Source organism: Halyomorpha halys, unplaced genomic scaffold, assembly GCF_000696795.3.
Source record: "Halyomorpha halys isolate HHAL.00 unplaced genomic scaffold, Hhal_1.1 Scaffold730.1, whole genome shotgun sequence".
NCBI lineage: Eukaryota > Metazoa > Arthropoda > Insecta > Hemiptera > Pentatomidae > Halyomorpha > Halyomorpha halys.
The window spans coordinates 120,524-145,280 of NW_027110275.1; the positions used below are offsets into that span (position 1 = coordinate 120,524).

At 29.5% G+C, this 24,757-nt stretch overlaps 1 long non-coding RNA gene across 1 annotated transcript in view; it reads right to left on the bottom strand.

Moving 5' to 3' along the window:
* LOC112210032 (uncharacterized) overlaps positions 1–13,902 on the bottom strand; it is a 106,626-nt gene extending 92,724 nt beyond the window's left edge. Inside the window, exon 1 of the long non-coding RNA XR_002945033.2 lies at positions 13,742–13,902. This is a non-coding gene — a long non-coding RNA (uncharacterized lncRNA). The remainder of the gene's footprint in view (positions 1–13,741) is intronic.
* Between the last annotated feature and the right edge of the window lie 10,855 nt (positions 13,903–24,757).

Genomic DNA, 24,757 nt, shown 5'->3' on the forward strand with positions numbered 1-24,757 from the left:
ATTTTATTTTATTTTATTTTTTTATTTTAGTATGTATCAGATTCATTCATCACTATTACCTATTGTCCACAACTGTGTGGCAGATTGTAATATCCATCAATAAATAAATCTATCAATCAAAAAAAAAAAAAAAAAAAGTTCTGAAGCAGGTGTTTAGACCAACACTAAAATTACTTGTGATTCAGAAACTAGCCCTCACGTATTAAATTATAATTAGATATTTTTTCGTAATCTGTCTGTTGATCGGAGTAATTTTCAGAATTTTAACAATATTCCACACATGGGAAATAATTCTCATCTCATCTGTGACGTCGTTCAGATCAGGCAGATTAGAGAAGCAAACCACTCATTTACTTTCTTTCCCACCTGTTTCTATTATTTTCAGGTATAGTTATCAAAATAATCTGGTTTTTGATATATTTCAACACTAAATACATGTATCTTATATTTTAAATAGATTAATTAAATTAAACTAGTTTATTTGTTTATAGTAAACAATAGTGTTTAAAAAACACTACACACTAAATCAAAACACTGGGATTATATAAAAATTAGCGACATGTTAGAGTAATAAATATTTAATACTAGCAAAGACTCACAATTGTATCCCCGTCAAATGTGGATCACACATGCCTGTTTCATACACATGATGGGGTTCCTGACCAAGAGGTTAAGACAATCTAAATACAATCCGAAATTTATGTGGGAAATAAAAGAACCAATACCTAAATAAAACCAAAATTACAAGAAAGAAGGAGTTTTCAATTTGATGTATTTTTACTACGCCTGCTGAACAGATTCGATACTTAGGACTCCATCTTGACAAGAGACTTACTTGGAATCCACATACAAGACTGAAACGACAAGAAACTGCTCGTAGATTTCGATTGCTACAATACCTACTTGACAAACGCTCTAAACTTCCCATGCACTACAAAAAATTATAATACACTACGATAATCAGACCAATTAAGCTCTGGGGCTCCACCAAACCATCAAATTCCTCCCGCGTCCAATCCTTTCAATTCAAAATCCTTCATGATCCTTATAACGTTACAAATAAACTCATCCACAAAGACCTTAACATCCCATTCGTTGCATATTTGGCCCAAAACAGATATGCGTCTTTTTATTCATTTTTACCCATCCTAACCCATCTCTCATCCTTAACAATTTCTGATAATCCTCCGAGGCGTCAGAAAAGAAGATGACCACGGGACCTTCTAATTTAAATTAATGCTTGAATTACCACCAATGGGTGGTTCCTTACCAAGATTTTTAAGTGTAAATGAAAATTACAACATTTTTACTTATTGTATTTATTATTTTTTTCAGTTGTAAATTACATTAAATAAATAAAAGGTTTTTTACTGACTAAATTTTTATGAACATGGCTTCTTTTAATCTGTTTGAAGAAAACTTAAAGCATTTCAGCGTAAACGATGTTTCTCTAGTAAATTATTATATATTATATTCTTATTCCATATTATTTCTAGTTTCATTAGTATCTAATGTTTTTCTTCATATAAACACCGGTATAATATGAACGGTATATATACTGATATAAGTATGCTGGAAAGGCCATTTTAAAACTTTTAATCAATGATTAGAATAAAAAACACTTCGTCTCAGTAAAAAAAAAGTATGTAAAAGCTTGGAACCAGATAGCTGCTGACAATAATTGTCATCCGTAATGAAATTCAATGACCGTACAAATAGTATTTAGCCGGCTTTTTTAAAAATATTATTAACTCTATAATGTACCAAATAACCTAATAAATTGATTTAATATTGCTTTTAAAAAAATTTCAATTGTAAACCTGCCAATAATGTTTTACAGACCACCTAAAATGAACATTCTGTAATTAATAATAAAAATATTAAATAAATTATTTAAATTTAATAGAAATTATTTGATTTACGATTGTAATTCCTCTTTTTTTATCATTACTTTCTGTTATCCCTCGTAAATAATTTTTTTGAGAATGTAAAGAAAGGAACGAGAATGGCGTCATTTGAAATACGAAGCGGGTGGTTAGTTTAGGACGTCAGATACCGACAAACTTAGTTGTGTAGTTTATGGGGACGTGACTTGAACCTCCTATGACAGACCTTGGAGTTTAAAAGTTTTTATTCAAAACGGTTGGAAGAAATAACATTCTACACTACCTGGTCTAATGCAATTGAAAATATGCAGATTTTCAGTTTGAGATTGTTAATTATCTTTCTTTTTATGTTCTCCGAATGTCGACCTTCATTCTTAGCTCTGACTTTGTTATGGCTAGTAGGAATTTCAATTTTTTTTTTCATTATTATATCATATTACCTAAATATATTATTTTAAATATAAATCAATTGACCGTTCAATATTACCGTATCTATCCATTTTTAATCAAATTTTTAAAATAAATTGATATAAATATGTGATATAAGTAAATATAAAATTGAAAAGATAAGGATAAGAACATTCAAAGTGGGGAAATTACAAACGGAATTTTCTTGGAAGAATATTTATAAATACTCCCTTCTCCATAATGGCATATTTTTTCTAAAACGTATAATTGACGTATAAACATTCAGAATATAAATAAATTTTTTTTTTAATTCAATTAACACTCGCATAGCCCTTTAATTATGAAAAACGTTTAGGGATTTACCCATAGCAGTTTATTTTTTTTAAGTATGTATGAATAAATATAGAGAGTGTTTAGCAAGTTTATCTAGCTTAGTACATTACCAGTGATGCGGCGAGAGGGATGCGCTGGGATCTCCTGAGCTCTGCTCTACCCCTCACACGTGGGGGTAAAATAAATTTTTTTATTTTATTTTATTTTTTATTTATTTTTTTTTATTTTAGGATGTATGAGATCATTCATCAATATTACCTATTGCCCAGAACTGTGTGGCAGATTATAATATCTATCAATATATAAATCTATCAAATCAAAAAAAAAAATCTAGCTTAGCTAACCCTATTTGAATCAAATAAGGAAGGTTAGGTAAGCTTTTAATACATTAATAATATAAATTAAACAATGTTGATGATTGCAGAATTTGGATGTTTTATATAAATTTTTAAATACACGTTTTTCGGTTTTTTACTGCAAAAAAATCCGGTCTCCAGATATTGCTAATGAATTGATTTAATGTTATTTGAAAAAAGACATCGATTGTATTGTTCCCGTTTCGACTTAAAAAGTTATCCGAACTAAGGCATTACCGAAAGAAAAGTTTAATCATAAGTTAAAATCAACACCGTCTCAATAAAGAACGTGAAAAGAAGGCTACTTCTTGTTAAAAGTGTAGTTTATCCCTGGGGATATTACACTTTTCCAATTTCGGCTATTCAACTGTCTCTTTTTTTTTTCTTTAACAAGTTTTTATTTTACTTTTATCCTTTATCATATTTTTCGTTTCTTCGATTTATCTGTAAGGGTATCGATATATAAACTTTTCACATGTTCTTTAGGAGAATCCTGCAGCATTGAATAATTTTACTTCATAAGACATGTGCATTTTAATAATGATAATTTGTTGCTTTATACATCCGGCCGAATAAAAAATGACAAAATTTAAAATATTAATTGAAAGAAATTTGTAAAGGGATGCGAAAGCCGATAAATGTGAAATGTTGCCCCAAATATGAAATGTAATGAGAAGAAAGATGATTAATGATAAGTTCAAACCTCGGTTTATTGTTCTGATTTTTCTTCATCCGACACGGCACAGCAACTCTCTTTCTGGACACCTTCCTGTTTTGCACAGCTTCCATCGTCATAGGAAATGCTATTAATGTTTGCTCATCGTTTGTCCTACTAACTTCGTCTCTTTATTTTATAGGTAATTAAATTTATATTCAAGCTGGATTGAAATGGTATTCGATCGATACAAAACAAATTTGAACTTTCAGAGATGTAAAAGCTTTTCAGAATTTTCAGAAATTATGTATCTTTTTTTTTCAAATTGATCCGAAACATGCAAAGTGTAGTTAATTTATTTATAGAATAATCAAACTGGGATCAGCCCTAAGCTCCCTTTTAAACTTAGATCCGCAGTTTAACTAGCCCTAAAACGAAGATTCATTGTGCTATGAGTAATAGGAACTAACTAGTTACTATGAATAGTTTGGTACATGTAAATGAGAATTCAGATATGATTTACTAACAATTAAAAACATTAAGGACGTCTATGTCAGTAAATAAAAAAGGAAATATGACCATATTAATCCAAAATTATATGTTTGCATGTTTTAAAACGAAAAATATTTAGTATTTATTAGTATATTCAAAATATTGAATGTAGGTATTCCTGAAATAAAATTAAGTATGAAACGGTATAAAGGAAATAATTGTGCTTAAGGAAATCTAGACAACCAGTTTTGGAAAATATGCAACCCTTTATTTAATAAAAATAAAAAATAAAATAAATCCCTAGACGATCATATCTGAAGCTTAAAAAAACTTAAATCTTTAATAGGGCACATTTTTCTTTATCTTTATACCAATAGGTCATTCGGTTACGTACATTTATGATACCGCCTTATCGGTGTTTATTTGTCTCATTCCTATCGTCTGGAAGAGTAAGAACAATGGAAAATATTTCCTATAATGATTTATGTTTTAAATCAAAATTGTAATAAAAATAAAGTTGAAAGATAACCGATGGGATTCCCCTTCTCTGGGAAATATATGTCCTCTATATTTCGCAGCTAAATGGAATTATTACTTCTCATATAGCACCGTCGTTAGCCCTTATTGGTGGCAAAGAGGAGGTAATAAAGGGAAATAATAATTCAATGATATAACCACGTGGGACTCCTACCTTAGGAATAGATCATTTAGTTTTGAGTGGCAGAAGTAAAAAAAAAATTACAGTGAGTAAAGTCATGATTCATGCAAGAATAGAAGAAATCTTAAAACGGGAAAGTCATTAGGGTTTATTCAAAATAAATTGACAATAACTCTATTAACGAGCTACTGCTGAGGTTTTCCTGCGTTCTTAAATTGTGTTATTACATAGGAATGAATGAATTGTCGAAATGTCATTGATCGATATGTAGAATATTTTATTAAAATATTAAAAATATAAAAAAACAAGGCGAATGTAATCTAGGTTAACACCTAGACCACATTCTCCTTTTTTTAATATTGACTAACGTCAAAATTAGTATAAAAAAGTGAAATAATTATTTAACGAATGATGAAATATTAAATATTAGATATTTATTAAATGAATTAAAATGATTTTATCTTACTCTACATAAATGAAACATTGTAAAATAGCTCTTTCACCAAAACCTTTTGTTTACATAGAAGAATAAAAGAAGTATCTAGAGAGGACAGCAAAAGTTTTGGAAGACAGTATTTCAAAACGTAAAACACAACATATTTTAGCTATTTTCTGAGTTATATTACTTTTAGCACTCCATCCCTAGAATTTATCATCCTTGCCTTTATGTATACTTTCACTTTAAATCTACATTTAATCGATCTTTTTATTTCTTCGTCTTGTTATTTGTAAACCTGTTTATTTCTCATTTTTACATGGCCACCTTACCTTTTTATTTGTTTTTATAGTTTTACAACTTTCCCTATTGATATGTATGGAGGTATTAACAATTATTAATATTATAAAAGTCTTTGCCATATGTCTTGTCATACCTGTACCGGCTACGTCAACAAAGGGCACTTTGCAGATGGCTAAGGGGTACTGGTGAAAAGGTCCATCCTGAACAAATTTATTAAAAACAGGTATTGCCTGCTGGCTTTGTATGTGGGCAGGTCAATTATAAATAACACATGCACCAAACATTTTTCTAAGTGTACCACCCATTGTAACATATTTTTCTTGGGCATGGCTGATGATAGCCAATGGGAAATAAGGTTCCGAAAAAGTAACGCCTCAACGAACGAGAGGGAGATCTGGCCAGGAGATTAAAGACGAAGAGACAGAAGCAGTAGAGGTACAGAAGTAACAAGACGGGCTAGAGAAGAGCATGGACTTGGAGAAGTCCTAAGAAGGGCTCTTCAGAAATGGAACTCCCGGGCTGCTATGACACCCACGGATAGGATAAAACGACACCAATGACGAAGACTTTATCACTACATACCACGACACACACACAACCCAAATCAGCAGCTATAAGTTATATTAGGCAATAAGTTATAATGTAATAATCATAGTTGATGGAATCCATTTATCTGGATCATTTCAATCATTTTAATAACATCATTTATCAATAAATAGTAAATAAATACTTAGTTCCTTTGTGTAGTTTATTTACTATTATATTACACAATAACACCCCACATTATATTATATAATTAATGGTATCAACATTTTATAAATATAAAGGTATTCAATTGGTAACTGGTAAATACACAACAAGCCTTTGGAAAAGAATCCAATTATAATAATAGTTTTGCAGGACTTATAATCAATCAATTAATTAACTTATTTTGGATAATTGCCTTCAGCGATTATCCTGGCATCCCGTCTAAATCCCGAGACAGTAGATGTAAGATTATTTTCAATATTCAGTTTTAACCATCTAATGTAAGCAATTGAGTCCTCGATTATTATTGATACATTTTTTTGAATTCCATCATTTATATACCAAAAATAAAAGTAATTGTGGCACACTTATTGAAATTTTTTAAATTACGTGCGAATAAATATGCGTAATTTTTTCTTTGTACACTATTATCTTTTTTTTAACTACTGAACTTTTGTGATTATATTTTACAAAAACTTTTCACAGTTTTTTTGTATGGAGGTAGGAATTATTTTTTTTTTTTTGTTATTTTAGTTTTAGCTGGACTAATCTTTTCTTTGTGGTTTTTTGGCCCCAGATGATACATACACCCAGTTAAAATAATGCAGAGACCAGGCCTTTAACTAAGTGGGGCCCCTAAACCTACCAAATCGGAAAATTTAATTTCTTGAAAACTTTATCTTTTTAATATAAATAAGCAAAATACATTAAAGAACTATAGTTCAAGTCATTATTTGATTTAATATTTCAAAAGTAAAAAATATTTTTAAACATTCATAAGTGGTCGATCTCAGGAGTTGTCTTTACCCTATGAGCCTCTCATGGGGTAAAGACAACTGGCAATGTATAACTAGCTGGGGGGAAAAAGACTTGGGTTTATAAGTTTTGTTTTTATGTTCGCTCTTGGACAACTTTCTTGAGGATTAATGACGTGGGGACATCTAGGTTTAAGGGGAACTTATTTTTTTGGGTTTCTTCTGGACCAATTACAGTTTTGAGCTCCTCTTCGCTATCGCATAAAAATCACTGTGGTATGATGAAATGAGGCTATAATAATTATTGTCTTTTATTGATAGAATTTCCATTTTATTTATTTATTTTTCCTTTTCGTGGATAACCCATAACTTTTTGTTTCATTTCTAGATGGCTCTACTGTTTGTTCTCCTTTCTTTTTTCCTTCCATTTTTTAATATATTTTTATCAGATATTGATTTTCTTTATATTGACGAATACCAATTAGCAGTAATACGTTTATCAGCAGAAATCTCCAATGTTTGACTTTTCATGAATCGTGGTAAGGAAAATTTACTTGACATAACTTCGGCATCTTTAGCAATATGTAACCATATACATGAAATCGAAAAAAACAGCCACTAGATGGGTTAAGAACAGGTATGAAAAAAATTGGTCAAAAAATAGATGGCCCAAAGGTGGTCTTAATTTTGATGTAGAAAGTCTTTAATAATAAGATAATTTTTTAAAAATAAAAACATTATACGTTAATGAAAAATGCAACTATACAAATAATGGATTATGAAAACAGTAGTTTGGATAATTAAAAGTTTGAGGGGTTGAAAAATCATGTGTATACACAGAGGAAATGCAACAGCAGTTGTTGGCTACTAATGTGCGACCAGCGACTGTAGTGTGAAATAATAGGCTGTAACTGTGTAACTGTTATACTATATTGTTACTTGCTTGGGATTGTAGTTGAAACTACGGTTGCTAGTTTTGAAAATGAGATGATTTGTTTGTTATTTGCTTACTTTAAGCCAGTAAGGATGCTAGTGCCAAAGCAGCTTACGTTCACAATACTCATATTATTACCATCTTTACTATTCTTAGTTTTTACCCCCTTGAAGTACGCATACAAAGTGAAACGATAGAAATTTTTTGTGAATGTTCACCACCTTCTAACCCCCACTCATTGAGTATTTAGGACGATTAAATGTTAAAAAAATAAAATAATTTTGTTTGGCCCCTTTTTTTCAACAAAACCTGCAAAATATGAGAAAAAAACATTCTCTCTCATTCTAGAAGCCTTATTGTTTAATATTAGTACAATTAGAAACATAGTATATACCACTATTGAAAAAAAAATAGAGCTGCATCTATTGCTAACTTGTAGGTTTTAACCTCCATTAATGTGACCTATGGTTGAGCTGAGGTTTATGGGAATATACTTCCCATAACCTTCCATGGACATAAAAAAAGAAAAAGCGAAACGTTTCTGGGTCAAAAGTCAATAAAAAACTAGCAAAAATTTTATAATTATCTTCAACAAGATAATTATAAAATAACTAAATAACAAAACAAGCAAAAGTGCTTAAACCGCTTATACAAGCTTTTGATTAGCTCCGTTTATCTCTGTGCATGATTGATAAAGCTCTCCCAAGACCAATGCCCGCAAAATTATTTCTGAGAAATTACTCTAAAAATATTTTGTGTATCCTCACAAAACATTCCTTACCGTTTTGGGTGCAAAACCCAATAAAAAGTTAGTTTGCTGCCTCTGCCCTAGGTCTGGTTGAGATGTCGGTAGTGGTAGATTAAGCAATCCACCAAACAGCCATCAAAGATTTTTTTGTTCCTGATCAGGGAAAGTTGATTTTTGGATTCATTTAAAGCATACAATTTAACAAAAAACTTCCAAGAATATTTCCAATTATCAATATTTTAGTAGTATCAAGCCAGTTTATTCCCACCTTGTAAGTAATAAAAAATTATTACCTTTAAATTTACTTTTCGTATAAGCCTTTTCCTTTTTGTTTTGTCGAGTATTTTCTCGGGGTATATAAAGTTAATAAAGGAATATACTTTAGGAAAGTTTTATGAAAATCGTGACAGTGGTTTTGACGCTACTGCCTATAGAAAACTATAATTTTCATTGTCACATAAATGCCAGATCTAATATTTAAAAATAATTTAAATTATGATTTGTGTTAATCTATTATTGGAAAATGTCTATTTTTTTTTTGTTTTACATGTCTGTTATACGTTAGTACAAATCGCAAAATTTATTTATTTATGTCTTTAAAGTGGTTATTACTTAGTATATTACTTTGCTCCATCAATTTTTATTTAAAGTAAGTATTAAGTCAGTATAAAAAAAAAAGATAAACAAACTATCAGAATTTTTCCAAAATCATTTTCAAGATCCCTTTCTGATACCCAGTTCACTGGACCCTAATTGATAAAGGGTGGATGGTCCATCCTAACCGAAGACGGGGAAAAAAAACATAAATACAAAAATTTAGGTATTTTATTATTATTCAAGTGTAGGTTGATGTTTTTTATAAACCGCATTATTTTCATGTAATGGGAAATAATCGAAAAAGGTGATTCTTTTTCTAGAAAAAATGAAGGTAGTAAGTATCAAATTCAAGTTCAGCACCCTCAAAAACGTAGAATTGCAAAATATCAAAATATTCCAAATAAATTCCCCACTTACAATTATGATAAGAGTTCTATCTGTATTGTATACTTATTGATATAATTTTCCAGATATAAATCAGTAATTTGTTTTCCCTCATAAATATATTGAAAAGTACAATTTTTTTTTCGCTTGGTCAAACAGATACAATTACATTATTTTTTCTTGTTACTGTAGTTTGAATTTATGATTTTATAAATACAACTACATTTTTATTACATATAATTAAATTATTCTATATATTCTTTCAAGCCGTACTTACTGGAACTAATAATATAGAATAATTTATATTCAACTTTTGGAAGTTTTTTAACTTCAAAAAAATTATAGAAATTGATTTATAAGACTTCCCAAAAAGAAAATCCAGAATAAAAAATTATTTATAAGTAGGTCTAAGAGATTGGTATTTTTTTTTTTTTTAACATAAGGGTATAGAAATTACTCACAGCGAAAGATGTTATGATCAAGTACTTTACAAATTATGATTTTATTCTCATAAAGAAATTATAGGACAACGCCCATGATATGTGTATTTATTTGAGTGAAAAATAAATAAATATGGTGAAGTTTTGAAAGTAAATGTTGCCATAAAAAGAAAGAAATTAGTTTGATGGCTTCAGAATGCGTTTTACGAATGCTTTAAGGTTTATTTATAGTTGGGAGAAAATATATCTTGAATTAAATGGGAAAAAGAACAATTGGACGTGCAGATAAAACAGTGATTGATTGGAACAATTATATAAGGAAGTTAGACATAACATGCTATCTAGAGAAAAAAAGAAGGCACTGGAAAAATTGTTGAAATGGATTTTTTTATACTGACTTTAAACTTTGTGACCTCAGACTTTTCTGTCAGGACCCCATTTGCATCGACCTGATTTTGTCTTAAAATGACAACTCAGCTCGCCGTTCAATAAAAATCTAATAGAATCATAATTGAAGGTGATTCAATATTGTTTTACTTAGTATACTAGAAGCTAATCGAATAATGTGTATGTTTGCAAGGTTTTTAGATTATAAACAAAAATTGTTTGGTTTTTGGATTATTAACAGAAAAGAAAAACATTTTTTTTAATACTTACTTTAAAAAAAAAAAATCGAAGGAGCAACGTAATGCCCAGGTTATGGAGCACATGCTTCCACTCGGCTAATGTGTAAATATCAGTGCAGTTCTCCTAATTAAAAGTTACCTGGATCAAGATTTAGTTTATAAACTGCAAATATATTTCTTCATTAATATTCATTTGATCTATAAAATTTATGATTAAGAAACTACATTCTATTGTTTGACTCATAGTTTAACGTACGTAATTATTTCATTACGTACGTTAAACTATGACAACGCAAAACAATAATAAAGCAATAAAAATATGTAAAAAAACAACGGTATTCCAACCCACGTTTCATTCAATGAACATACTATATAATTTCAATTTGTGGTATTAATAAACCAGCAAGACAGCTGATAGAAATGGATAAGATATTATCTCCCGGAAGTTTACAGTTATCAGTATAGTTATCATATTTTTAAAAATTTGATTTGATGTTTTGTTTACGTTTTAAAACATTTTTTTGACTATGGGTTACGGAAAATCGAAATCTAATTTTTAATATTTAAGGAATATCTTTTGTTGAATAATTCCTCTTTTGTTTCCTCCTTCACAATTTCTTTAATTATTTCCGCCAATTATTGCTTAGAAGTTAACAAATATTATTTGATTTTACCGGATTTAAAAATTATTGAAATTAAATATAATTTCAATTTATTACCATCATATCATAATCAACGGCTCCTTTAGTTATCGATCAAAGGTTATCATTGTTTTAATAAATAATAAAAAATTCAATTATGGTTTTAAATTTAATTATAATGAAATGTAATTACGTAATTTAATAATGTAACGAAGTACAATTTTATAATGATATAATGATTAGAGAAAAAAAATTATTATAATTTCTTTAAATATTACACCGAAATATTCCTAAAATTTTATTTAGGATCAGACTATATTATTGTCAAAGCTCTTCAATATTGGCTTATTTGTATGAATTCTTTATAAATATAGTATGCTATTATTTATTTTATTTTACAATTATGTAATTTATTTATTATTGTTTTATTTTGTTTTTTTATATTATTTGTAAATATAGTATGAATGAACTTTTACCGGTGTCCTTAATTGAGAGGTTTTTAAATAAAATATATATGTATTAAATTTAATAGTTAAAACATTGGATATAAATTCAATTTCTAATAATTCATTTTATTATATTTTTTTTTTTTTAATGTTTGCTGTAATTCTAGGTAGGTCAAATAACCAAGACTGTTTTACTCAAGAGACTGTTTTTTCAAGAGGTTTAAAATTAAAACTTAGACAGAAATTAAACATTGGCAATATACTTTATCTCACGACTCCACTAATCCACAATAAACATAAAATGAGCTTCGGACCGTCTTATCTGCACGAAATAGCACAAATTAGACTTTCCTAAGCAAATTAGAATTGGAAATATAAAATGAAACGTTTGAGAATCATTCCTTTATTTGTAAATTATTTTTTTGTTTTTTTAAAATAAAAAATATAAATGATAATGAAATAGTCAGGAAGAACGGAAAATTATCTTTTCAACAGTTTTAGCAATGCTAAATTATGATAACGGGAGACGACATTGATAGAAAAGAAAAATCCTTCAAAATTCTAGCCCCAAAACTGTTTATTTATATGAAAATTCGTATTAAGAATTTTAAAAGACACTAAAACAAATTTGATTTGAGTTTTAGTATACAAAACATTTTTCAGTCTACTTTACTGGAAGCGGTTTTTGTTTAGTTCTTTGGTCTTGTTTAAAGGCGTAAACCTTTTGGTTATTATATTATAATGCTACACATACTTTTGATTTTTGTAATTTTTTATATACTTAAACTTTTATATTATGATCGAAAATCTTATATTCTTATGTTGTCCAAAACAAATTTATTGGCATATAATAACCATTAAATATATGCAAAGAGCTGGCGGCTTACGATATAATAAATTACATGAAATATTTTTTTCTCAGCTCCTAGGGTCAAAAACTTCCGGACACGTGTCTAATATTTTTCGACCTAGTATAACTAAAAATGATTGAATTAAAATCGTTGATCAAACGTGCGTAGCCTTCCTACCCTTGTAGTAAAGTTTTTACATCTTTTTTATAAATGTGACAACACACCGAAAGTTCAGATTGCTTGAATTCAGATAAAAACTGATCAGGTTAAATTTAATTTAATAGTACATTATATTATAAACATTATATAATACATTAATTAATTATAACAGGTTATAATTAATTAATGTATAGTAAAAATGTTTTCATTACAATTAGACCACGGTTTAGCTGACTAATTAACCAATTGAAATTTAATTTATGACAAATGAAAATGGTCATACTAGCTAAAACTTGCTGATAATAATTAAAAATTATTAATGAAGGATTACCCAAATCTATTACACAAATCTTTTATACTTAAGTGATATATTAATTAAGTATAGACGTATTATGCATTAAGTATGAATTAATGGGAAAAAATGTGTATGATATTACTAAAACACATCTCAAAAATGAGAGAAAATAAACTTATAAGACATATGAACAAAAAATTAAGATTAAAGAGTAAAGATTGACCATTATTAATCCTTACTGAAGTTTTGTTGAAAAAGAGATAGTTCTTGGATAGCTTTTTTTTTTTTTTTCAAAATAATAAGTGTAAAAAATATACATTCCAGTATGTTATGGTAAGTATTACCATTTTTTCACGACCTATTATCTTCCAAAAATTAATTTAACTTACTCAGAGGTTGTAGTCTGTTATGTCTATTTGTATTTTATGTTATAGGTACTATTTGTTGTCAAGTGTTTACATTACAATAATCAAATATAAAATGAAATTAAGTTTAAGTAATGTCATAGAATATTAATTTAAACACACCAGGGATAGACATAAAAGATTTATAATTAAAAAAAATCGTTTTAATTAAAAGACAATGACCAACCTTAAAGAGGTTCCAGCTAGCATGAAGCAGAATCGAAAATGAACACAATCACATGATTGTCACATAAATGACCCCATCTCACATTCTTAACTACTAACTAGAAAGAGCAATTGATAATTTCGGTATGAGATTAAAAAGATTTCAAAAACGTGTTTACAGAATGTTGTGTCACGAAGGCAGTTATAGCTATCAGAACCATTGCTAAAAACAACTGCTAAAAATATCTCATACTGAGAAGTAATATATTATTGAAACGTTATGCAACCGTGACTTTTAATTATTAGACTGGCGACAGTATTAGTTTAAATAATTAATTCCCCTTATTTATAGAGGAAAATATGTTAAGAAACAAATCCTGTTAATTACACAAATTTTTGGCTTACAAATGTATTTAAAAAATCTAGCTGGTAAGTGTTGCGTCTGCGGTATGTGAAAATTACGTCACTTACTTGGAAGTTAAGAAACAAATTTTGTTAATTAAAGCATCTTTGATTATTTTTATTTTTTTTTTGGCTTAAAAATTTATTTTAAAAAATTTAGATGTAAGTGAATCTCATCGTAAGGTGAGCACTAATAATCTGGTTGCTCACTGAAACTGAACACCAAAATCCAAATAACGACACTGGTGCGAAAAAAATTAGTTAAAAAAAGAGTTAAAACTGGCTTTAAAAATAGTGGTAGAGGGTGATTGATAATAACAAAAGTATTCATACGGTCTTCTGAAAGGAGGTTAGAGAGAAAATAACAGTTGAAAAAATGTTATATCAGGTAAACATTAAAATTATTAAACTCCTCACAGCAGAAGCCAAAGTTATCAATAAGTCCTTTTGGTATCATAAGTAAAAAAAAATTAATGGTTCATCAAAACTGTTATATTGGTTATTATATAAGGGAAAAAAATATATAATCTTTACTCATAGAGGTACCCTTGTATTGGGGTATAGAGAAGTCTATTTTTTGTGCCAAATCAGCTAGATATCAAGATGCTCCACAAATAGGTGCGGAGCAAGAAATTGCTTAAGGGAGGAAGCGGAAAAAAATATAAGTGAAAATAAAATAATATGCCCTTTAAAACCTCCTTCTTTTGAGCTAACCGTGGTTAAAACAGGAATAGTATTATTTTATATAGAAACAATGTAAAAAAAAAAAAATGTTCAAATGGGATTTGGGTCTTTTAGGTTTCTCCAGGTAGTAAAGAAACCTTGATTTTGTTTTCCTCACCATGGTCATCTCAATATATAGGAGGGGTTATCTAGAGGTGACCGGCCTATTCTAACCATGATAAAAAAAAAAAGTAGGTCTGCCACGAAAAAAGTCAACCCCAGGCCAGATCCGCTGCAGTTACGAGGTTGCTAAGTCAACGCCATCTTTCCTCAGCTACAAACAACCCAAGAAACTTTCATTTGTTTAGGTTAAAAATAAGGAGGATTCTCTTTAGGAGTGTGCAATATCACTTCTCACTACGAGACATTTTTACGCGGAACAAGTGAAATAATTTGCCATAGTATAGAAAGTGACATTGCCAAACTTATAGCATATCTAAAATAGCAAAAATATATAATAATTTTAACTTATATATAATATGCCAATGGCTCTTAGATGCAGAGGCAAATTAAACCACTACATAAATAAATATTAAAAATAAAAACTTTTGTAAATTTGACATTTTGTATAGTTAATAATGAAGTTGATAGGCTTGGTAGTTTTCCGTTTTTCTAATAGACAAATATAAAAGTTATAATTAAATTTTAGGTTAGTATTGATGATACAACGGGTTGACGAAAGCATTAAAGATCCGATCAACGTTCTGGGTTATAACAATTTAATATCAATAGCGTACAGTTTCATAGCTCTCTGGGCCCTTTGATATATTAATAAAAAGAACTTGATTAGTTTTTATCCAGTTTAAATCACAGCGATGAAACACCTTACAAAGTATTTTTAACTAGGAAGCGAATTACTGTTTTATTTTTAATTATTTAATTCTTGTTTTTCAAATTTAATTTTTGTTTCGCTCGTATAGATATTTGTTTTCTGACAAACATTTTAACTTCACATAAACCACATTTTGACCCATTTGAATCTAGACCTGATTTGGTGCCATTTATTTAATTAAGATTGACTGCCTCATGGTTTTCAACTTCCTTTCCTCCAAAGCTAGAATACCGAGAATAGTATAAGAGCCCGTATAAAAAAAAAGACATATATGATGTATATGAACTGGGACAAAAACACTGGGTTTGATTTGATTGCTGGCGGATACCTGTACGTCTATTTGTTCCTGAGATATAATTTTCCATAAACAAACGGTTATGTACAAACAACTAGAGATAAACAAGTTGTGAATTTATGACAATATCATAAAAACTATTCCTCCTACGAAGATAAATGTCATAAACTCCAATATAGCGCATTAAAATAGCTTTATTAATTATTATTATTAGCTTATTAATATATTATTAAATTATAATAAACATCCGTACTAATGAGTCCTGAGATACAGATTTTCCAAAATAAATTCACAAACTCTATTGATTTTTCAGCACATTTTTTATGAAATGTTGCTTCATAAAGTTTACGGCTTATATTTTAGCAACTTTACTCTAGCTTAAATGATGCATTAGGTTTTTTTAGTGCAGTAGATTGTTTAAAAGATGTCGGTCTCCAAGTGAAAAAATATTTTTTTTTTTTTAAACTGCTGTCATTTTTTGCAGGTAGCATGATCCGACTGGAAGACTCTTCTTTATTTCCAATGCAATAAAGATTCAAAAAAGTGCTATCAAAGGTTTCAACAGATAGTGTCGATATTTTTGCACGGGCTCTAGGAGTACAATAGAACCATGCGGTCAAACGTATTTAAATACACTGAATAGGAATGTACATTGGATTACCAACCTCATACTGAAAGAGATACATGTAGAGAAGGTTAATAAATTTAATCAAAAAATACCTCCATTGACTGCCTACGCAAACAAAAAAAAAGCGAAAAAAATTTAATATAGCATGGGGGTATTAATAAACCCCGATTTCACATTGCCTTCTGTGGTTTAACACGTCACTCTCAGAGGTTTTTGATAAACCGATGCACTGATGCTGTTAACTCATACTTTAGAGGAGTTCTATGACTAATAGTTTCTCTTAAAATCAATTACAAAACTTTATATGAATAATATATTTTTCATAATATACCCCTATATTATTTGTTTAAAGCCATGATGTTAAAAACACCAGTGGTTTGTAATATGCTTAACTTTTTCCCTAATCAATCAATTTGAAGAGTCCCATTTAAAAATAAAATTAATAGTGATCAGATTTTTCAAGAAATTTAAAACATTCATTCTATTGCATGCCGTCTTGGGAGTAGCTAAGTACCACTATAACTTGTTAATACGGCAATAAAATAACATTTATATAAATAAGATTTTAATCTAAATATAGTAGTTACTCAAATTAACAACTAGTAACGTTGGCACGATTTTGAAAACATGTGGTGCCTAATTTTTGGGGCCTTTTAAGCTTATTAAAAATTTGAAAATTTATCTCATACAAATAAAGTTAAATATTATATTATTAAATATGATATTGTATTTTATTTTTATAGCATCGTACTCAAAATAAATGTTAAAATAGTTTGAAAACCTTAGCTGCCCAACTTAATTTCTAGGAAAATCAAATGGACCAAGGCTGGGATACACAAAAAACAATAATAATGTTGAAATGTTTATTGATCTTGAAGATTCAATACTGATACCACCAATCCTTGTCTTATATTCTGAGCTCATTCCTCAATGGTAGAACATTTTCAGTCAGAATTAATAACAAAAATTCAACCCTTAGACAAATCAATGGCGGTACTCCACAAGGTTCAGTCCTTTCTCCCATTTTGTTCAAATTTTACCTTCACGACATCGTCCAGTCCACACACACCTCCATAGCTATGTTCGCTGACGATACAGCTGTGTTCTCTCAACATAAACACTTTGCAAAGTCACCTTAATGATTTAGAACAATACTTCACTAAATGGATGATTAGCTTGAACATTGAAAAATGCAACTCAAAAGTTTTTACTCTTCGACGCCCACCAGATCCACCGGATCTAATCCTCAAAGGTAAAAATGTGAAAAGGAATCCTGCCAGTAAAACAGTAAGATACCTGGGAATTCACCTAGATCGCCGCCTTACCTGGAATCACCATATAAACATCAAACTTATGCAAGGTTAGCAATGTTATATCCTATCCTAAACCTAAATTCCAAACTAAAACCAGAAACAACTGTTCTTTTATTTAAAACAATCCTCAGGCCACTGCTGATGTACGGCTATGAAATCTGGGGAGCGGCATCCTTCACGAAAAGGAAAAAACTACAATCTTTTCAAAATAAAGTCCTAAGAATCGCAGTTAATGCTCCTTGGTTCATAAGAAATAGCCAAATGCATCGCGAATCCCAAATGAAGTCAATAGAGGATTATATAAAAAAAACATGAAGGTTCCACTCCCAGTTACCAATAGTTAAAGGAGCAGTGACCTACAACCTGGGAAACCCGAAGACTGAAGCCCAGACTGCTGCAGGACATTCTTTTATAAATATAAAATTAATTCATAGTCACACTACCTCTATTTACTTATTATTATTATTCATTATTATTTTATATATATTTTTTTTGTTATTATTATTTTTTTCTCTCTTTTCTTCTCTCTTCCCTTTTTCAAATTAACTTTTTTTTTTACTAGTAGAAGACAATAGTTTGTTTTATTTAAGTGTAGCAATATCATTATTTTTTGTTATTAATTTTACTTGCCTCTTTTATTAAGAAGCATATTCTTATCTATTTATTTTCTTATTTTCTTTTAATAAGAACATTTTATATAGTTAGGGGTGTCATTTGTATGACTATACCCCCTCATAATCAACTGTTAAAAAATGTATATAATATAAGTTATATCAACCATGTAAGGTCCACCAGGCCGATCTGGCATAAAAATAAAATAAAATAAAAATCGTTGTCTTCCAAATGACGCTTGTCTAAACCCGAATTCAGGCAGTCCTCCTACCTAAGTTTCGGACAACCCCTCGAAAGTTTGCTCATATCCATCTGAAAGTAATGCTCATTATCTGTTTTTAGAATATCTCGTATATTGAATCTAGACTACATTATGCTATCGTTAACGTAATTTTAACTGAATTAATTTACAGCTAGAAGAATGAAATATTTGCAATAGCAAAGCAAGTGTTCAATTGGTAGTGAAATATTTAGTTAGAACATTTCTTATTTTTTATGAAATGTATTAATGTCGAATTTGTAGATTTAGTATATTTGCATTCCTCAAAATTTACGAGAATTCAAAGCTTAGACCAGGGGACGTCTTGCAAAGTCACTATTTACTCAAATAAGACAAAATAGATGTAAATTTAAATGTGTCCAATAGAAAAGATTCCACATTCCTCTCCATATTAATAATCTCCGTATCCAACTGAAGGCCTCGTTGGCAAATGCCATGGATCTCGATCCATCCTTGGCTTTGCCAACTTACTACCAGCTATTTAGCTCCTGTTTTTTTAACAATTTATTTTCTTATATGGATCGATGATGTAAAGATTCGATCATTGGTGGATGTGCTACTACACTGACTCTTAGAGTTCTTGAGTGACCCGAGAGAATCTAAATATTCCTACTGGAGTACAATCGGGTTAAAAAGTATTTAGTTAGCACTAACTTTTGATTGCTAGTATGGACCACTAATTGGAAACGTATTTCTGACAATGAGGAATGTAATGATCCAAGAATACCCTGGAACTCGTAGTGCATAAGTAGTAAGAGTGAAACAGAGGACTGGAGGGAGGTTGCCGGCTTCAGCAATTAATCAAGGGACCCGTTCTACATCTATGAAGATAATTCCGACAGACGATTAGATTAACGAGGGGCAACTGGAAGCTTGAAAGACACCTGGATGATTATGGAGTAATAGGCGACAAGATATTTCCTTGTCTGGGCCGCTTGCAAGGGTGAGCCAAGAAACAGGGGTATCTGCGTCACTGACCGTTCCTCTTCATACGGTCCAGGCAAGGCAAAGGAATAATTAAATTATTAGAACATAAAATAAATCTTGTTTCTCTTGACGTTTGAATCTTAAAATGGACAATGAAATATTATCACAATGTATATCTGATAAGAATGAAATCTCGGAAGTTAAATTTTAAAAATGTGTTATCGTATGAACTAACTTAATTTTAGATATGCCAATTTAAACGGCACCGTTTAAGTTATGTTAGAGAACCAATTAGTTCGATTCCGAAACCGCCAATTTTCGCTTTTATACCTCCCACCAACAACCTTCCTTAAAACCGAACACCATCCCTAAAATAATTATAACAATGTCCCCTCACCTATGCGTCGTTCCTATACCTGTTAGACGTTTACTTGTGGGATCTATAAATTTTTAATGATCTGTTTGTTGCTATGCCCTACAACAACACATAACCGACATTGGAACAATGTTCAATCAGACAAGCTCACAAAATTGAACATGGGAAGAATATTTTGACAGAAAATAAAGAATAGTTAGTGGCAAAGCGAAAGGGTTGTTTTCAAGTTACAATATGTTGGCGGAATATCATTGAACAAACCCTACTTTATAAAGAAAACCAAGATTCTTCATTATTATGAACATTTTATTTCCTAGAACCCTCAATCCAAAATGCCTGGCCATTACGTACTTCATCTGCGATTATCTTGCTGTATTACTTATTAAAAAATATAATTATGGAAATTCTCGTAGTAATCTTCCTACTCACTTTTTTCAATTTTGACGAATTATTTTTTCCAGGCTTTAAAGGAACCAAAAGAAATTCCACCTACTCCGCCATTTTACCTATTATTTATGTTCACGAATAAATAAAAAAATCAAGCGACGGAAAAAGGATAGGGTGGAGTAATAAATTTATCAATCGCTACCTACGAAGTTGTGAGTAATACTTAATCACAGGTCTGAAGGAATTAATCCTCATTTTACTCAATATATATAAAAAGTTCAGAGGCATAAATCACTATTCTAAATAAAAAATTATCCAAGAAAAGATAATTATGACATTTAAAAAAAAAATGAAATTATGGTATCTATATTTTTTCTTTAACTAATTAATATGAAAGTATATATTATTTTGCTGTAACTTGGAATTATTTTTGTTTGATTTGTCAATTTTTTTTTCTTCACCTAGAACAATATAATAATCCATAATAAAAAAAAAGTAGAAATAAAAACCCACAATTTTTTACTATTAGTCTAAAGGGATATGTCTCAGCGTAACAATTTATTATTTATAATTTAGTAAATAATTTATGATTATCTGACTGCGGTTTTATCTAATCACTGAAGTAAAAGTAAACTAATTAAAATTTATGTAGTTATTCGAAATAAAATAGATTATTAAAGATATTCAATGTTGACTTTAAACATGATTTATGATGATCCGATTAAAAATATATCTAAGATTGAGACATCTATAGTTTTAACCGTTGAATATCAAGTGATTAATAATAAATAACATCAATAACCATAAATTGGAAAGAAAATACCTAATGCAGTGATGCGTTTCTTAAACCCGCGTAGCTGTGCTGTTTTAAGGAATAGCCGTTCTTGTAATTGAAGGCGATATGAAATCCAAGACAAGAATAGTGCGGGCCTATTGGGTTATAAAAGCCCAATTTCGAAGTAAGGATTAAGAATATATGGATAATTAAAAATTTTTTAATGTTATTTAGTAAATTTAAAGTAATAACTTATAATATTATTTTTTATTATCATTTTTGAAATACTATTATTATCATCTATATGAAAATAATAATTATTTTGCTCTGAATTGGAACCTGACATAGAACCTTAATAAGAATAAGTCGTAGTACCGGGTATTAATGCAAAATTAGATATTTCTACAAAAAAAGTAATGATTTTTTTGAAAAAATAAAACATTATTTTGTGCTCTATAAAGTACCATGAAAAAAAAAAACCAAGGTATTAACATGGCCAATTAAAATTAATTGTATCTAGTTTTGATTTGCTACCAAAATCAAGCCTCAATAAGTTATTTTTCAATATCAATTATTCACTATCATAGTATAATATGAAGAAATAAAATAGGTTACTTGAGGGTAGAATTGGAGGAAAATTCATGAACTTATTTGTGACAATATTCTTTATTTTTCTTCAATGGTGATATAATGTGTTTTTATAATTGCTAAAATAGTATTATGATTAATTACCATTGTCCCAATGGATTGAAATCTTAAAATTAAAAATAGACGGGATACTATGGTGCATTAAAAGCATATCGTCCAAGGTTCTATCTTCAAACGTCCGATTTTATTATTTCAAGATTTCGAAATGGCATTTGACTGAGGAAAATCTCTCCTTATTAAATTGAATATCTCTTTTATTATATTTTATTTAATAAATATGTTATACTATTTTATTTACGAAGAATGTAGAGCGTTTTATTTTACGTCTTATCAAGGCTTAATTTACTCTAAGGCGTCTAAGGTAGTTTCAAAATTTCTGATATTAATGTTAATTTTCCTGAATGTGAACATGGTTCCATGATGAGTATGACAAGGATTTTGAGATAAATACATATTTTTACTGACAAATACATAAAAATGTACCAACTCATTTGTTTTGTTTTGCTACATCTCAAGTCAATTTAAAAAAAAATATCAATTTACATACATTTAAATATTGTACTTAATTTACATATTTCTACATATCTCACTCCATATTTGTTACATGTTATTTCTATTTATATCAGAACTTGAATAAGGATGGGTACGATAAATAAAAAGAAATTCAAAATATCGATTGACATTTCTCAATAGTAGCGTGGCGGTCATATGGATCTTCTCGCTAGGTGTTTCCTAAAATTTAGAAGAATTGCTTGTAAGTACTTCCCTTTTTACTGTTATTAGTTCTAAGAAAAAAAAAAACCCTTGAGTGCGTTTTGCTTAAATATCCAGTTCTTCAAAATTGGATGTTGGAATGTTGGAAAATGCAACTCGATGGCATTTTGACGGCTCGAAGATTCTTCATTGGCAAAATGATGTGCAGCATGAAAAATCGTTATTGTTTTAATAAAACGGGGTTTTGAACTGAATTAATGCAGAAATGATCCTAAAATAATTTTATCGCAAAATCGCTTGTAAAAATTCTAAGGTTTAAGTATTCTATTGTGTTTATGACGCTTTTTCGTCTGAATCTCTAGAGCGATATTTATTGATTTGATCTTTTAAATAAGATCTTGCAAATTCTCAACAAAAAATCATCCTCACCTGAATCTACTATCTCAGGCAGTGGTCTGGAGTGGGAAAGTTGGTTTGAGGCCGTTGTGTACTATTTCAAAAATCTTGACAAAATTAAAGACGTAGTTCCAAAGCTAGATGGTGAGTCAGCTGTAGTTTTGAAAATCTCAGAAATTGTTAAGAAATATAAATATAAAAATGATCTGGCTTCTATCCCCAACCATTAAGCATTTATATTACTCACTATCCTCCAGCTCGGATCGCTGGCCGTGTCTTTATTAAAAATAAAGAATTTAAATAAATGAAGCAATAAGGAGAAATAGAAAACCAAATCCAGACGGAACTGCAATATGTCTTGAAAACCAATTCAGGCTCTAAATAGCATTCTGCTGACTGCCAAAATCATTAGTTGGAAGGAGATGTCAAGAAGAATGTCATATTTTTAACAATTACTGCTAAGGATCAATTTAATTTATATATTTTAATCATTAACAGATCGGTTTAGACAGGTTTGTATTAATAAATGTTATTATAGTTACATATTTATTTTAAAATTATTACATATATTTGTTCATATTAGGGATTTTTATTACACGGAATTCCTAACTAGTGTATTATTATGAGGAATAATATTTAATGATTTTTTCTACTATAATTATTTGTGTTTAATATTTCCGACAGAGACAATTATATTCCATACTACACAGTCGTCTAAACTATCGCTCAGACAGAAACATAACGTATACAACTACTAAAACCCAGATGAACTTACGCCAGCCAAAATTATGGACATGTTAAAAAGACACAGATTCAAAATACACAAACTTTTCAGTCCCAATTTTTAAGACTGGCAACGTACTCACCACTCTACGGTTCAAACGAGACCATTCGCATCAACTTACGCAATCCGACAGTAACGGACCACATTAATTTGACTTACAAACGGTTTCAGGACACACTACATAGACATTTCAATAAATGTATAAGAGATATGGCAACACATGACATCTCTGACGTAAATCGGCGTAGGCTGAAGAGGAGTTGGATGAGGGACCTCCTAGTGTAATAAAATAATTTACTTAACGTCAGGAGGATGCACAACTGTGTGCTGTCTCCCTCGTGCCATATCTGAATAGTTCAGCTCATTTGCTGATTGTAAACTAGATTTACAGGTGCAAATAAAAAAGATATAAGAAAAGAAAATTTTTAAAACTTCATTTAAAATTTTTTTATTAATCCCTAGATGACTAGCAATATTCGTTTATTAGCACAGTATAAAGTTTTTTTTTAAATACTAATTTGGACCTGCTATCCCCGTTTAGTTAATTTTATATAGAAAGAAGAATAGAGAAAAAGATAGATACAGGAAAAAAAGTAATTGATGGATTGAAGGTATACTCCTATTATTGATTTCCTGAAGTCTACAACTTCTAGTTATTAATCAGTATGGGGGAAAAGTCAGCAAATTTTATTGTATTAATAAAGTGTTTATGGTAAACATGCGAAAATTCATAGCCTGTTGATTGTTTACTACGGCCTGACGTACGCCTTTGATAAGGGGACACTAATGAAATATCGCAGCTGTATATACAAAAGGGCCTGCAGTGATTTGGCGACAATTACCCATCTTAAACGACAGCATATTTACATTACCCTCCAAACTGCTAATCTACTGAAAATTCACCGAATCAGTCTGAGCATACATTTATCACTATTTATACATTTAT